Source organism: Toxorhynchites rutilus, chromosome 2 (assembly GCF_029784135.1).
Source record: "Toxorhynchites rutilus septentrionalis strain SRP chromosome 2, ASM2978413v1, whole genome shotgun sequence".
Taxonomy (NCBI): domain Eukaryota; kingdom Metazoa; phylum Arthropoda; class Insecta; order Diptera; family Culicidae; genus Toxorhynchites; species Toxorhynchites rutilus.
Genome location: NC_073745.1, coordinates 121161863 through 121179020, shown reverse-complemented (window position 1 = coordinate 121179020; position 17158 = coordinate 121161863). Strand labels below are relative to the sequence as shown.

General features: G+C 35.7%; 1 protein-coding gene across 1 annotated transcript in view; it reads right to left on the bottom strand.

Annotated features, from left to right (window-relative positions):
• LOC129767707 (uncharacterized) overlaps positions 1-15336 on the bottom strand; it is a 272984-nt gene extending 257648 nt beyond the window's left edge. The window contains exon 1 of the mRNA XM_055768866.1: positions 14529-15336. The gene's annotated coding sequence lies outside the window, so the exon portion shown is untranslated. The remainder of the gene's footprint in view (positions 1-14528) is intronic.
• Positions 15337-17158: the final 1822 nt, after the last annotated feature.

Here is a 17158-nt window from a genome sequence, read left to right as displayed (position 1 = left end):
TAGAAGTTGATGTTGTTGATTCATGCAAGGGGGTACTTCTGCACTCGCATGTTTTTTTTTGCACTCCGGAAAGTGTTTTCCTAATACGAACGGGTACGAACAAAACGCTTTGGCTCGGTTATTCAAGATTGAATTTGCCTTCATATCTTATGCTCACTGAATTTCTACGCATACTATATGATGATTAGGCAAAATGTTGATTATCATTTGCTGCGATTACGTCTATTGATTAAACAATATGCGTTCGACGTACACGTAAAAATCGAAACCGAGTGTTTCAAGTTCATCAAATCAAGCAAATTAGCGGTTCGAGAAGTAGAGATGCAAACTTCAGAGGGAAATGCAAAATACAATGATAACTCTTCCGTTCACATATTTTGTAAGTCCTTGGCATCATACCTAACATGAAAGGACAGTCATTAAATTTACGTGTAACGAAGAACATAATCTATTACAATGCGCGAATTGAGCTTACATGGCATTTGTTCAATCTTTTTACTCACAAAGCAAATATATTGAATTCAATTGAATTCGGAAATTGTTTCATTCAATCAAAAATTTAATTAATACAAACAAATGATTGCTAAGCTAAAGTAGTCCCACGTCAACCGTCAACGTCATAGATATAATCCACCCATTTTTCTATGTGGAACCTTTTCCGTTATAAATATAACACCAATAAGAGAAATAGCGCTTACGATACTTGCTCAATATTCTCGTGCCCGTTGTGTTATTCTCGGGAGTAAAATAATGAACCATTACCCAAACATCTATAGCAGATTCTACAAAACCAATCTTCTGAATTAATACAAATTAATTCATGATGAGCTAGAATACAAATTAATTCAGGAGACTTTTAAAAGTCAATTAAGAACACAATTTTAGTTTTTCTTCGACACTGTTGTTTCATGTACGTTTCAATTTTGAAGATCAATTTTAAACCTTGCGAAGGATTTTTATAAATTGAATATGAAGAACGATTACATTCGATTTGCACCATGTTGGCACACCACCCTCAATACCGCAAAATCTCATTACAACGTGGTGTTCTTGTAATTCAGTTTTTCTATGAAGCTCCGTAAATTGTTCAAAACTTTATTGCCTGGAATAGCTCTTGCCAGCTAGCATGAAAAAGTAGAAATCGTTAAATTGAGATTCAGCGTTGAATCACTATTATCACATCATGAATTATTTCACTTAATTTTGAACGATTTCTCCCTGTGGTTGTGACCATTGAAAGCGTGTGTCTGGAACGATATGATTCTATTAATATGAATTATGGGAAATATATCGTCCGTTGAAGTGGCATTTATATCTAATCGTACATGTTAGGGGAACGAGCTGCGATAAGAGATTCAAGCCATATTCATTATGTTAGGTTACATGAATTTCGTGAAGTTATCGGGAGCTAATTGGTTATCAAATGTTGGAGAATTTATTATAAAAAGTATTAAGTTACTGAATGGAAAGTGTAATCTCAATTAAATTTATCTTCAGTTTCACAGTGTAATTTAACGGAATAAAAACATTTAGAAAGAGTGGTGAGAATAATGACATTGAATATTCATTACGAAACTTCATTAGCTTTTAGCAATACAGTATCCGCTTGTTTTTGGCAATAACCTCAAAAACATCATTATTTCAAAACCGAATCGTGACAAAAATATTTTTTTTTATGGTTATCTCTCCAATATTTATTATTCTATAACAGTGCACTATGGTCCCGGAGGTGCATTTAAGTGGAAATTAGCATCTAGAGCTTGACAGTGATTCTCTAGACAAAAACTGTCTTCGACAAAGTTGTTACATATAATAGAGCGCTCATTTTTATGTTATCAATAATAGGGTGACCAAAATTTACGATGAAATGAAAAATCTAACTTTCTTATCTTTATAGATAGAGGTAAACATAGTTCGACAATATTGTAGCTCTGGTTATTTTAAGTAACTTTGTGGAACAATATTTCTTTCTATCTCTTCAAATAACCGATATAACGCTTTTTCTCTAGGTTGAGTTAGGGTTACTATGAAAAAAAAAAGGTTTTTTTGCTCTAACTTTTATATGTGAAATTCTACATCAAAACTGTCTTTGAATGATCTTTAGAGTTTTCCAATCCACGCATTTTACGGTGCATAACTTGTATGTATCTTAATGCTACTCAAAGTTATTGATGTTTTTTCCCCGAAAACACGACCTTTTCATTTGCTTGTCGTTCATTTTGGGGCAAACATAATAAAAAATTATTGATAGCATTTTGAAGAGCACATTTGACTCTACATAAAGTGAAGCTTTCAAAAGAGTGTTATTTTTTGTATTTGAGTAAATAAAATTTGAAGTTATGAGTTTTTGCATATAAATGAACAAGTTGCAATTTTTAAATGCATATAGTAAGCGTATACTTTAAAGCAGCATCAATTCAGTTCAGTATTATAGCCACTCAACATGGAGGTTCAAAGAAGACACATTGTTGATTTCCTTTTTCGGTGGACGAAATATAGAAGGAATTACACAATCATTACGAGAAAAAATTCTGACTATTTTCTTTTTCTAATTTAGTTATATATTGACATATTTTACTGGCGATGAATTGATGGATGACATTATTTTACCAAACTTTTGTTGTTCCTATTGTTTTATTCAAATTTATTTTTATAATCTTCCGTATGTACATATTAACCTGTTTTAGTTGTTATAATGGAAATTAAATTCATAGTAATAATTAAAAATCATACAAATAAAAAACTACAAAATCAAATGCTTAGCATTTTCCGGAATCAGAAGATCGGAATACTCTGGTGTTTGCCTATTACTAAGAGATAATACTGGATCCGAAGCTGTTGCGAAGCCCAGTTCTTCAGCAGAAAATTTTCTGCAATCTCCCGAACACGGTTACGCTTTATCCCTTGGCTCAGCTCAGAGCTTCTTTTCTTGCTCAGCTTCCTTTCTTGCCTTCTAGCAGTATTAGAAAAGATATTTTTTGAGAAAACCAAGACTTCTTCGAGCCACGTGGCATTTTGCCGTTCAAATCGGGAGCGTTTACGAGCTCGACCACCGTGTTGAGAACTTTAACTTCTCAAATTTCAGGCACCTTCTGGCACTCAAAACACATATATCTTGGCATTTTTCTCGTAATAATTGTATAACGTCTTCTATATTTCGTCCACCGAAAACAAAAACAAAAATCTGTCTTTTTTGAACCTCCATGTTGAGTGGCTATAAGACTGAACTGAAGTCATGCTGCTTTAAAGTCTACGCTTACTATATGCATTTAAAAATTGCAACTTGTTCATTTATATGCAAAAACTCATAATTTCAAATTTAATTTACTCAAATACAACAAAATAACACTCTTTTGAAAGTTACACCTTATGTAGAATCAAATGTGCTCTTTAAAATGCCATCTATAATTTTTTATTATGTTTGCCCCAAAAAGAACGACTAGCAAATGAAAAGGTCATGCTTTCGGGGAAAAAACATCAATAACTTTGAGTTGCATTAAGATACATACAAGTTATGCACCGTAAAATGCGTGGATTGGAAAGCTCTAAAAGTCATTCGAAGACAGTTTTGATGTAGAATTTCACATATAAAAGTTAGATATTAAAACCTTTTTTTTCATGGTAACCCTAACTCAACCTAGAGAAAAAGCGCTATATCGGTTATTTGAAGAGATAGAAAGAAATATTGTTCCACAAAGTTACTTAAAATAACCAGTGCTACAATATTGTCGAACTATGTTTACCTCTATCTATAAAGATAAGAAAGTTAGATTTTTCATTTCATCGTAAATTTTGGTCACCCTATTATTGATAACATAAAAATGAGCGCTCTATTATATGTAACAACTTTGTCGAAGACAGTTTTTGTCTAGAGAATCACTGTCGAGCTCTAGATGCCAATTTCCACTTAAATGCACCTCCTGGACCATAGTGCAGTGTGGTAGAAATATGCACACCAGGAGTAGAATTGCGTAAAATATTTTTTTTATTATGTTTTATTTTCATTCGTTTATGAATTTGTTCGCATAATTAAATTCAAGAGCAGAGCAGCAGTGAAGTAAAATTTTACTTATTAAATTCGAATTTAGGGAAATGGCAGAGTATAAGTTCCAAAACGATTGATTCCAATTCACCGATATTTATTATTATTTTAACACCAGCAATGTTACTAAGAGTTTCAATGCATGGTATTTCATTGTTCCTTTATTGTCATTCAAACCAGTTCTGCCTGGCTAAATACACGAACTCGTGAAAGCGACAGACGTAAGACCGTGGAAACTAGACAAAGAATCGACTTCAACTGCAGAGAACATAATCCTTACATGAGGAAGAACACATATTACCTATGATAAAATAATTTGAAACAGTTGAAACAGTTGGAAAAACTGGTGACTATATAGTTGCCACTGCCCGTTAACCCCAAAAACACTGTTCGTCGCTGCCTTGTAAGCTCTCTTTTTTACGCGTAATTGCATAAAACTATTTTTTCATCAAATAGACCATTTATTTTATTGAACAAAAAACTGCATGACCTTACACAGTAGATCCTAAATAGAACGTTTACAGAGAAAAACAACTTCATGTTGTATTTTCAACGAATTTAAACAGGATTTTCTGCCATAAAGATGAGAACAAACATTTTTAGCAGACCAAAAAAAATTAGTGTATTGCCAGATACCTTCAGAATTCTTTGATTAACTAGAATATTGAAATAATATTCGTAGTACGGTGAGAAAAATTTTGTTGTTGGTGGTAACATACACTCGACAAATAAAATTAGACGAACAGAGTGCGAAGTCGAAAATTTTAAGTGATTTCATGTGCATCATTTTGAAGCTACAACTTTCACGTGTTAGAGTATTTTACGTATCTATTTTTATCTTGGTGTGTGTAGGTGTAGTGGACAACAATATCGGGAAGAAATAAAAAATCGATTTCTATTGGTTTTTTTTTCAAGAATATTCCGGACTTACACAATTTTTTGCTAACCAACTCAATAGATAATCCAAATAACCTTATTAACCAAATTTTACCAAATAACCTTATTATCAAAAATTTACCACTTTCTCCCAGAGAACTATTCTATGCTTCGTGAGTACATATTCGGGTGAAAACACAAAATTTTTTAAATACATTAAATTCATTCAATCCATCAGTGGTTTTAGCCTTCCTATACTCGCGCATAGCTCTGACAGACCGATCATCAATGAGGTGGCTGAATAAAAGAACTATTAAACTGAATGAAATTGAAGAAAAAATATTTTCTGGAGTTTTTTCACTCAGTTATATCAATAAATACCAATAACGCCTAAAAATACACAACAGCAATATCACAGAAACGCGCACAGTCCAGAGTACACGAATTACGATTTTTCGCGCGAGTATACTGCCGTTCTGCGCATAGTTGTCCCGTGTTACTTTTTGACAATTTTCTCTTTTCTTTATAAAACGATGTATGTCCTAAGACCATCCTTAATACGTGTAACAGCCGAACGGATGCTTTATTAGATTTGCCCATAAAACAAGTTCTCTCAAAACACTTCCGAAATCCTTTCTCCTCCCAACGATATTTTTCCCCAAATACCGATATTTTCTCGGAAACAGATTTTCAATTTGTGAAATGTGAGTTTTCACCCCACTTTTGTTTTTACCCATTCATCGTATTTCAATAAGAAAACATATACATAGAAAGATAAAATGAACAATAATAACAATATAAAGGGTGTGTCACATCAAATTGCATCACGGAAAAAACGCTGTAGAAATTTAATTTTTAGGAATTATATCTTCAGCTTTGGTTTTATAATCAGATAAGAGTGTATAGATCACGTTGGCCATGCTTCACTGTCAATTTTTCGTAAATTTGGAAAAATGTCGTCGAACGAAAAAGAGCGTCGTGAATTATTCTTGTACACTCATTTCGAGAATCCGGAGTTGTCACATCGGGACATCGGTAAGATGCTGGGAATCGTCCAATCCACGGTCAGCAGAGTACTAAAACGATACTTCGAGAACCTAACCATCGACCGGAAGGTGAAGAACGGCAAAAATGGATGCTCCGTCAGTGAAAAAGATCACAAGCGCGTAGTTAAGCAGTTTATACGTGATCCGAGAAGTTCGGTCCGGGATGTCGCCAATAAGCTGAATTTGACAAGTTCATTCGTCCAGCGGACCAAGCAGCGGGAGGGCCTGCGTACATACAAGGTTCAGAAGGCTCCTAACCGCGACGAAAGGCAAAACATGGTGGGGAAGACGCGAGCCCGGAAGCTGTACACCGAAATGCTGACGAAGCCGCATTGCCTGGTAATGGACGACGAAACCTACGTCAAAGCGGACTTTCGTCAGCTGTCGGGTCTGTTGTTCTGTTGTTCTCCGCAGAGGACAAATTCAGCGTTTCGGAGGAGATTCGCAAGCAGAAACTATCCAAGTTTGCCAAAAAGTACATGGTGTGGCAAGCGATCTGCTCTTGCGGAAAGCGGAGCGCCCCCTTCGTGATGACCGGCACGGTAAACGGGCAGGTTTACCTTAAGGAGTGCCTACAGAAGCGCTTACTACCACTATTGAAGCAGCACGAGGGCCCGACCATCTTCTGGCCGGATCTCGCTTCGTGCCACTATTCAAAGGACGTGTTGGAGTGCCCCGCCCAACGCGCCGGATCTTCGCCCAATAGAGAAATATTGGGCGATTATGAAGCAGGCCCTCCGGAAGAACCCAAAAGTTGTCAAATCGGAGGCGGACTTCAAGAGAAAATGGATTTCTGTTCAAAAAAAACTACAACCTGACGTTGTACAGAACCTAATGGACGGGGTATAGAGGAAGGTGCGAGCATACGGGGTTGGGCTCGAAGTATGAATAAAAAGAAAATGCCAAAAGTTGTTTAATAGTTTTTATTTTACTGTCTAAAATTTTCAAAAGGATCGGTCTACTGGGCGAATTTCTACAGCGTTTTTTCCGTGATGCAATTTGATGTGACCCTTTAAATTTAATATTATTTTCAGATGTTCAATTTTGATATTCTATATACCGTCGATGGGGGTGGAAATGAGTCAAAAATGGCAGTACTCATTTTCACCCTCATCGACGGTACATCTATACACAACTAAACCCCAATTGTGGCAAATCTTGCTATCAGGTTGTGAAAAGTGTATTTTAATTTTTTTTTTTATTTTTTTTTTTAATTTAATTTATTTTCAACTGGCTCAGCAACGTTAAGCATCAATGAGCCGTGTTTATGTATAGGGAAAAGCCTCTGTGAGTAGAACTATGCAAATGTTCTTTCTCATAAAGGCATAAAAACCCTATGATTTTTTCAAGAAATAGAACAATATAAATAATTATACAACAATTCATTATGAAATATTATTTAAGACTTCTTCTTGAGGATTTTTTATAGAGAAAACCACCTCCTTGAAGATTGCGAGCAATTGCGTGCATCTGAGTATTTTTGAGTTCTGAGGAAAATAGTTGAAGAAAAATGAAAACGTTAATAACCATATATTATTGATAAATAATAAAAATATTCATAACAAAAAACAAAAAAGTTGGAGAAGTAAACGATAATCAAAAATAAAAGAAAAATACACACATACTCATACTTGAAAGTGTATGGATTTGAGGAAGTAATAAATCAACATAATTGCATCGAGATTACGAGTAGCCAGAACGTCACGGATCGAAACATTGAGTGGCATTCCCTTTTTGCGAAAATTTTCTATTAAAGATAACCTTTTATTTTGAAATTCAGAGCAATACCATACAATGTGATCAATATCGTGGTAACCTGTACCACAAATACATAGATTACTATCACTGATGTTAATTCGAAAAAGATGTGCATTCGAGGAATAATGATTAGACTTGAGTCTGCACACTACTCGAATGAAATCACGAGAATAATTATATCCTTTGAACCATGGTTTGAGGGAAACTTTAGGAATGATAGAATACAGCCACCGATCTTTATCACTACCATTCCAACTTGTCTGCCAACATTGAAGTGCACGTTCACGAGGAAAATGTGAAAAGTGTATGATGTGTGTGGTTATGGGAGTGATAACATAATGACACTATGCAACGCCTGTTAACAGCGTCACGCACTCATTTGCTGAGGTAACTCACTTTCATCAAGATGATGCATGTGTACGTCCCTACGTACTTTGCGTTTGCTTCAGTTCTCGTCTTAGTGTTATCTAACTGAGGTGAAAGCTACGCATGTGACATCATTTCCGTACACCCCTACATAAGTTCACGTTCCATTCCCGTTACTGGTCCAATCATGTTGGTCTATTTGGTCACTGTGTTTTTTGCATTATTCTCATTTCTTGACAGGGCAGGGAAACAAAACAGTCACCAAATAAATTCGCAAACATCGTACCCCGATCACATGATCGATCAAAACAACTTCGACGTGTTTAAAGGCTTGGCCTGGCACAATATTTTCACATCTTCCCAAACGCCACACCATACGTTCGCACAGCCGGCAGTTCTCACCAGTTCTCACCGTCAACCCCTCGGCCATGAGAATACCACACGGAGAGTCTGATCGCATAATTGCTGATCGATTGGCACGCCACGAAATGGGCTACAGAACAACCTACATTCACGGCTCTCCGGTCGCTTTCGTCTCATATGTGCGCATTGTTTTGAACGAATGTTGTGTATTACCTCTGAAACCGAACTGGAGTAGGTACCTACGTACGATCGACCTCCTACGCTTGGCGGCGGCATAACAGTACCAACATAGTGCGCATAGTGTAGTGTGAGTATGCGCATGCGGTCCAGTTTTGTTTTTAAATTGCCAGATTGAGCCAGGTTGGAATTCTTCTTTCCACCCCGCTAACCTGCTGCAGTTATATTTCGTGTAGCACAACATAGTTGATTCCACGCTGTGATGTGTGCTGCAGCTTCTACTTCTACTGGTAGTGGCCAATGAGGAACGCGGGAGAATTTGCGAAAGCAAGACACGTTTTAAACGTTCGCTCCCGGTGGTGAAATTATTTAACAGTTCTGGTTAGGGTGGTTCTAAAGTATAGTTTATCTTTTCAATTATATTTTTGATTGAATAAAAATAAATTGAAAAGTTGTTTGTGATGTGAGATGTGAGTTGTTCGAAACACATTAAATATCAATAATGAAAGTCAAAACAATACAAAAATAGAAATTTGATATTGCTCATGAAAGATTCACTTTATCGTTTCATGGAAATTGATGGAAACATAAGGACTTTTGAATGGATTCAATCCTCGCAATACATAATACGGGGCGGACTCGATTATATACAGTAGAGTGAAAATGTAGCAGCTCTATACATTATTACAATATTTGCCATCTCGAATTTTCAAAGTGAACTTGATTAAGCATGTTGATTCCCACGAAAAACTACCCTATGCAAAATATCAGCTCAATCGGACTTCATTTACTAGTGTCGCACAGCGGTCAAAGTTTGAGTTTTTTGAAAACCGAAAAATCACCCAAGGGGGGGGGGGAGTAAAGAAAATGGGGGTTTTCGAAAAAAAATGTTGATGCTAAATATCTTCAAACTGCATGAAATGTCGAGATCTATTGTCATCTCAAAAAAAAAAATTGTCAAAAATCGACACATCTTCGCTTCGTTTTTTTAGAATACGAGGCAAATCGAATGGTTTAGGGTGCCAATGAAAACCGTCATATCGATTTTTCATACGGGACTCCCTACGAAATGCTGACTTGCACGATAAAATACCTTCTGCAAAATATCAGCTCATACGGACTTAATAAATTTTTAATCAAGTTCGTTTTGAAAATTCGAGGGTCACATTTTTCCCATACATCCTATGGCACTCTTGTATACAGTCTCCGATTTCTTTTCATGATCGAATCCTGTATTTTTTCCACTTGTTTACATATATTTTTTATTTATTGAATATAAAAGAAGAATTCATCCTCTTAAAGTCATCAAACATCTTTCTCACATAAAAAATCGAATTATTTCATAAGGTGATAGAGGATCATGTTTGATGAAAAAAAGTTCTTCTACGCATATGTTCGAACTTCAATAAAAACACAGTTGTTGAACTTGAACTTGCCCTAATTCAAAATTTCGCTACGTAGGACAATTCTGTTGCTTCCATTTGACGGAAAATTTAATACAGGATACAGTTGTGAAACTTCCAAATTAGTGGACTTAAGTAACATTTTAGAAGCAAAAAACTTAAAGGTTTGTGGTTTCCAAGGTATTATTTTTAATTTTATCCAATAAATACGTAATAAACCTGAATGTTTCTACCTACTAAATTAAAGCTCTCTAATTCTCTACAATTCATTCTCTTACACCCAACTTCTGTCTTTTTCAACTTCGCTGCGATATGATTTTAAATAATTCCTGGTTAAACTTCAACTATAATCTATCAAAATCACAAATTTACTCCACAGTATACAAAATAGCCACTTAACTTGAACGTTTAAATATTTCATTTTCACTTGATATGAGTTATATTTGAAATATAAAAGATTTTTTTTTGAACTGTATATAATCGAGTCTAAAATTATATACAATCGAATCATATAAAATCGAGTCAGTATATAATCGAGTCGGTTTATAATCAGTCAGCCTGTATTTGACACGGGCACCAAATCACCCTGCTTATTGCTCGAATGAAACATAAAAGCGAGCAAAATAATGCTCTCAAATAGGTAGGATTCGTTGTTTGAACTTCCGATGAAATGTAATAATGTTTCTTTTTCGAAAACACCTAATGTGAGGAAGTTTCTTGATCAATCTTTAAAAGTTGATCAGGTGTTGCAGACACAACATATCAGCGAAGTTTCGAACTACATCCAATCCAGCGTTGGCAGAAAATATATCATCTTCGGTGTAAAAAATGCTTTTTCGTGTGCTGAAGGGAAAAATAAACAAATAAGAGCACCCTTTTCAAAAATTTTAATCCCTTTAAACCCTCATATTGAATTTGGACATGAATGTCATACTGGTCAGAATTTTTATTACATGAAAGAGCAGTGCTACATAACTTGTAAAATTATGAAAGATGAACATAATTTATTTGTGTTTCTGTGAACTTCACATACGTATTTACGAACAATGTATTTTAATGTGTTGTTTTCATATAAAAATATGTGCCGTAATTTTGCTTCGTTTGGTATGTTTCGAAACAGTCGCCAACATGTTGTCCTGTTTTTCACATGTATTATAAAAAATAAATAGTTTGGCGTCCTCGCTTTTTATCTTTCCGTTTGAACACAAAGAACAATGCTATCCCTGCTTTCTCTTCCTTTGTGCTCGGATGATGCCAACATGAAAGTTATCAGTGGGGTTCAAAATTATGAAATCTCAACTGACACAGCTGTCAGAAGGGTTCAAAACCAATCAAACCGCCTAAATCTCGGCTGTTATGAAGCTAGAGATGTTGGCATCAACAACATGGATTACGTTACATTTATAAGATTAAATGAGCCTGAAAATAACAGAAAATATGCTACTCTCCCATACTGGTACAATATTCGTATAAAATATGCGTCAGCAATATGAGCGAACGAGACAAAAGACACATTGCAAATAAGCACACATTAAATCTTCCAACGCTAGTGTGGGTGTATAAGAGAGCTGGGTGACACACACCACGACATGGTAAGTGTATTATATTGTATCGAAAAATCTCCAAGATTTTGAAGATTGACAAACTTCACTATGGAAAAGTTCATGCAAAAGAAATGCATTTTTCGTTTTGAATGGGAAAAAACTGCTAATTTAAGTAACGATTTCTCTAATTGAAATGAAGAGTGGCGGTTTAAATTTTATGAAGCACGTGAAGTAGTACATCATACCAGGCCATCCATTGGACTGCATGTGATGTGTTACAGATCATCGTGTAGTGGGACTTTCAAGAAACACTTCCAAATCATACAGTGAATTTAAACTAAATTTAAGTTTGAAAAACCACCTCAAGGAACACTCACATTGCGAAACAAACTTCAGAAAATTCACAGCTCGACTGATTTGACAAATTGAACCCTTTTTATGCTGTCTACGCTTAATTTGCGATGCTAGGGTTCTGGTGCGAGCCCATAAGTTTTCTGATTGGAACTAGTGTAAACAGTGTTTGCCGATTGAACGTTTCACCGTTTGATCAAATATTGCAGAAGTCATTCCCCCAGTGGAATTCATTTGTTGTTACATGCTACGAATCATAACACAAACGAGAACAAGAGCATGTGAACTAGAACGTCATAACCGCTTTTGTTGTGGAACCAACTATATTTCACTGGTGCCGAAATTATGTACGCATGCCAAATGTATTTATTTTCCGATTGGGTGAAAACGGTCCTGCTGAACCTATGAAATTCTATTCGAATGTTTTGGTAACACTGCTCCAACCAATAAAATATGTTGAGTATGGCTTCGATGATTGAAGAATTGATTTTAGCGTTGAACAAACTTGTGTGTGGGGAACCAAAAAATAAGAGATATTACATGAAAAAGTCTAGAGTCAAACACTAGAGGCATTTGCACCTTTGGTTGTAGCTCCACAAGCCGATTGTCATCCATGAGAAAGATTCAAGAACAAATAAACTTGGCATTGAAAGCCGATTTGTCGCATGCGAAAAGGTTATTCAAAGGGATCAAAAAAAAATCCTAAGACTGATGTCTTTGATTAAAGATGACAAAGGAATACTTTAAGATCAAGCAGCAAGAGGAAATTTTTTTATGCAAAGTCCGGCCATTCGTTGTCATGGTAAGCCCTAAATCAACACCTAAGTTAAATATTTATGCCCTTGCCGAAACCATTGCTAAAAAATGAATGATTCGGTCATCAAAAATTCGGTTCTCTGCAAAATCTGAACCACCGCAAATCTAGAGCTCTGAATACTTCTTTCGAGAAGCTGTTCACGGAATGAAAGTACTAATCCGTGTTTTAAATTTTAAAAAACAATCTCGAAAATGTTCTTGAAGGCCCATGAAAGAAACGATTTTTTTGCAAAAATATTGGTATAAACGTCGTGCCTACCAGGTCAATTCTGCCAATTCGCTAAACTCGAAGTTACAGCGCAAAATGGATTCAGTTCCAAGACAAATCGGAATATCATTTCTGCAAATTTTGTAATGTTCGGCAGGCTCTGTAGTATGATTGACAAAGAAGCGGATTAGTGAGATTCAAATTGAAATCGAGAGGTATCGTACATCTGGACTTCCTCGGTAAGCAATTTCCTGATTTTTCATAAACTGACGCAATAAGATGTTGTGTAGGGATGTGGCTGATCTTCCTCACGAATGTTTGAATATTTGGACATAAAAATAGATCATCGACACGTGATTGAGTCATGCCCCAAACTAGTCTTGCAAGCATTGAACAGTTTTTTTATGCTTTCACGTCCATCTATAAGCATTTTAAAAGGACTGTTTTTATTCACTTCAGCATTTGCCCATTATTGATTGCCTCAAATTCCGAACATTTAAGCTTAGTTGCCCATTGAACAGTGTCTCATTTCTCAAAATGGTACGGTTTGGCGAAATTAATCTGATTTTTGGATACAATTTTTCTCACTTGGTTACAATAAAATTGATTTACAAACACATATTCATGGTAAAAAACTGAAAATGAGTTCAATTACATTTGTATCTAAAATTCCGAACACTTATTGTGGATTCTTACTTTAATTCTAACCTTAACATAACTTGAAAACAGCAAACAAAATAGTTGAAACATCTGCAAAAACTGAAAAAATAACAACGCATGATTTTGTACGGAATTTGCTCACGCATACATTTTATCACTGGTTTTGACATTCCCTTTTTTTGGCAAATGGTATTATAAATTATGGGCTGTATCGATACCTGTACATGATGTTAAAATGAAGCCTGTACCCCTAAGAATGTCAAGGTTTTTATTATTCAATTATTTATACCATGACGTTTCAATAAATTTACATTTAAAAACGAAGTGTTCGGAGTTTGTTATCGTGCATCGGAAAATAATTAAAACAACTAAAAATATTTAAATCAAGAATTGTTATTCAATCATGAAATTTAATTTTTCAATTATTTACAACATTAAAGTTTAGTAAATTTACATTTAAAAATGAAGTATTCGAAATTCAAATAGAACGGTATTCGTAAGTTATTTTTTAATTGTTCATAAAGCAAAGAATACTCATTTTTTCAAAAATAAATTTTCACTCTAATGTTATTTAAAATAGGGGTTTGAAAAATATGGTGAATCTAAAGTTAAATTTTTCTTGATTTCTTAAATACTTTAGTAATATTCTCAATGGCTTTCTGATGTCATAATGTAGTTTTCATACAAGTTTTGAAATTTTGTCCAATTTTGTCAATTTGTGTTTCTAGTTCAGATAAATTAAGCATTTAATTCTGTTTATTGTCCCAATGTGTTTATTGTGATTATTGCTTGAGCCAGAAATTCTCCACAAAACATTGCACTTAAACTATATGAACACATTACAATTTTATCGCCTTTGTTTATTTTCCTACTATAGAAATTCTTATTATCTACACCATTACCGTAAAATGCACTCACTTGATTTGATATACAGCTGTTCTTATCCCGCACACCGTTTCTGTGTATTATGTTTCTTATCCAAACACTTGCTTGCCCAAGCTATTAAACTTTACACTTGTTCTTTTCCTTCACGTTCCCTCACCTTAATGAGTCGATTACGGATCTTTTAATCACTCCCCTGTTTCAATTCCTTGCTCATGATTTTCTTCCACTGAGGGGTTCTCTCGTTTAGATCACTGCTGATCACTTGATTCGAATGTACCACTTTGTTTAACAACTTTTCCGCTTCCTATCCACCTTTAACGTAATGCTGTACACTCCTGTGCTATTGCAGTCGTATCTTTCCACAAATCCTTTTATTCTTATTCTTGAAGCAGCGGCAGCAACCAACCACAAACAGTCGGTCATTAACGATGATACACTTTTCTACCCGGGGAGCAACACTTGATCCTATTTTCACGCGATCCAGTTTATTCCTTTCTTCCACCGCTCGAAGCACTGAGGATCACTTTCTTTCACCTTTCAGCGCGAAACCTTTCTCCTCATTTGCACAAAACAGAAAAAAAACAAATTACAAAAACGCTACCCAGAAAGCGGTTCTCAGCTTAACTTGGCTACGGAATCGCGCGTATTTTTTCCTTCTTTTCGAAACGAACGAAATTCACAAACTACAGACAGACTCATTCAACCCGCTCACCTGAAGGTTCGAAATCGAACTGAAGGTACACGGCGGGTAGAAATCTCAACAGACCAGAGCTCCAACCAGTGCCAATCGTTCCGATTCGAGCAGTTTTGTATTTGTTGCCTTCTCCGCCGTTTCGAGGCGATTTCTCGATTTCTCCTACCTGCGCGATCACACGCTCGATCACGTTCAAAAACGGACGGTGAGTGTGCGCCGCGGAGGACTTGTTGAATCGGAACCAGTCCCATGCGGGGTTGAAAGCTCCACTCACAGGTGCCGAGTTGCTGCATCTGATGCTTTGAGAGTAAGAGAGATTTCTAGGAACAGATATTCCGCGAAGGTCGCGGAGGTAGTTTCGGGGCGATTTGAACGTACGTGTGTTCGTGAGCGCGAACGAGCTTTGCGAGGAGCTTAGGGCCGTGTTGCGAGTACATATGGCACTACTATACATTTTCACAAAACTAACTTTAACATTGCGACTAGAAAGCTGTTTGACTATCTTCATCATATTCATCATTTTGTGGATGTCAGGATTTGATTCATCAACTTTCGTCGTTTTTTGTTATTCTTTCGATGTCAAGGGTTTTAAAAAAAATTGAAGTTTAATTACTATGATTTAATTCACAACAGTGCATTCAAGATGTACAATATCAAAAATATAACTTTCAAGGAAAATGCATGAGCTAAAGTGAACAGAATCAACACGTTGCAATTGATATGCGTGGTTCTGACATTCCCTGTGAGGCTTACAGGGAAGAAACAGGCAATCAGAATTGCTTTACGTACAATATTTAATTGAATTGCCAGAAAACATGATCTCCTATGGTAAAATGGAAGACATATTCGAATTCATCGCATCCATAACGATTACGTCGAATAACTAAAATAAAAAATCTTCAAATAGTATTTGTGCACACCTACAGATTATGATTGAATGGAAAAACTCCTGTAAATATGTTCTCTTCATCTTCATTCTGTCATCTTTAGCCTCCTCAAAACAGATTAATTTTTGATACTCCAACACACCCATACCTCGCTATACGGCCGCTCTTTATACGGCATTTCGTTATAACGGCCCTCTTCAATTCAGGCACGTATTCGATTTACGGCCTAAAATGTTTCGTTATAACGGCAAAATAAAATTTGAGGATTAGTTCAAAAATCACTTTTGTTCAGAAGTAAAAAAAGATTTGCGAGATAATAACTGAAGCAACAAAAAAATAAGGTATGTATTATAACCCTTCGCCTACTGCTCAGTGGAAACTAGGATCTACAGGGTCGTAAATAAGAACAAAGGTACATCACTCACACTTATCCATATTATTCTGTCAGATGTAATTCACATAGGATCTGGCAACAATCCTGAACCGAACAAGGAGGTTGAAACTGCGAGCGGATTAAGGTTTTTAATGCTCAAAGGCCACAGGATCAACTGTTCTATGCCGAACCGCACAGTGAGGGAGGCATGAAGACACCTTTCGTGTCCGAAAAACGCAACAAATACAGTAAACATTCACTAACTGGGCGAAAAGAGAAGACCACTTATCGACATTCGCGTTTTAACTGGTCCGGCATGTTAAACGTCAAATAAAATCGAGGGAAACTTCAATGAATTGTTTGATTCGCTTAGTTCCTGTAATTGGATAAATAAAAGGATTCCAATGGAAGTTTCGCATTGAGTGCGACAACAGGTATGACATATGATTTGAGAAAATTGTTTTTCTGTAGTTTAATCAATGTTTTTGTCGTGCGAAAATAATGTCAACTTTCATAACATTTAAAATTACATTCGAATGCCCCTCACAGCAAATCTTCCATTTGAATATGGCGTCGATTGTTTACGAAATTGTGCTTTTTAACTGGTCCAAGGACCAGTTAACGTTCGCCCAGTTAAATAGCAGACCAGTTAAACCAGGACCAGTTAGCGAACGATTACTGTAGTGAAAAGTAGTGATTTTTCAACACC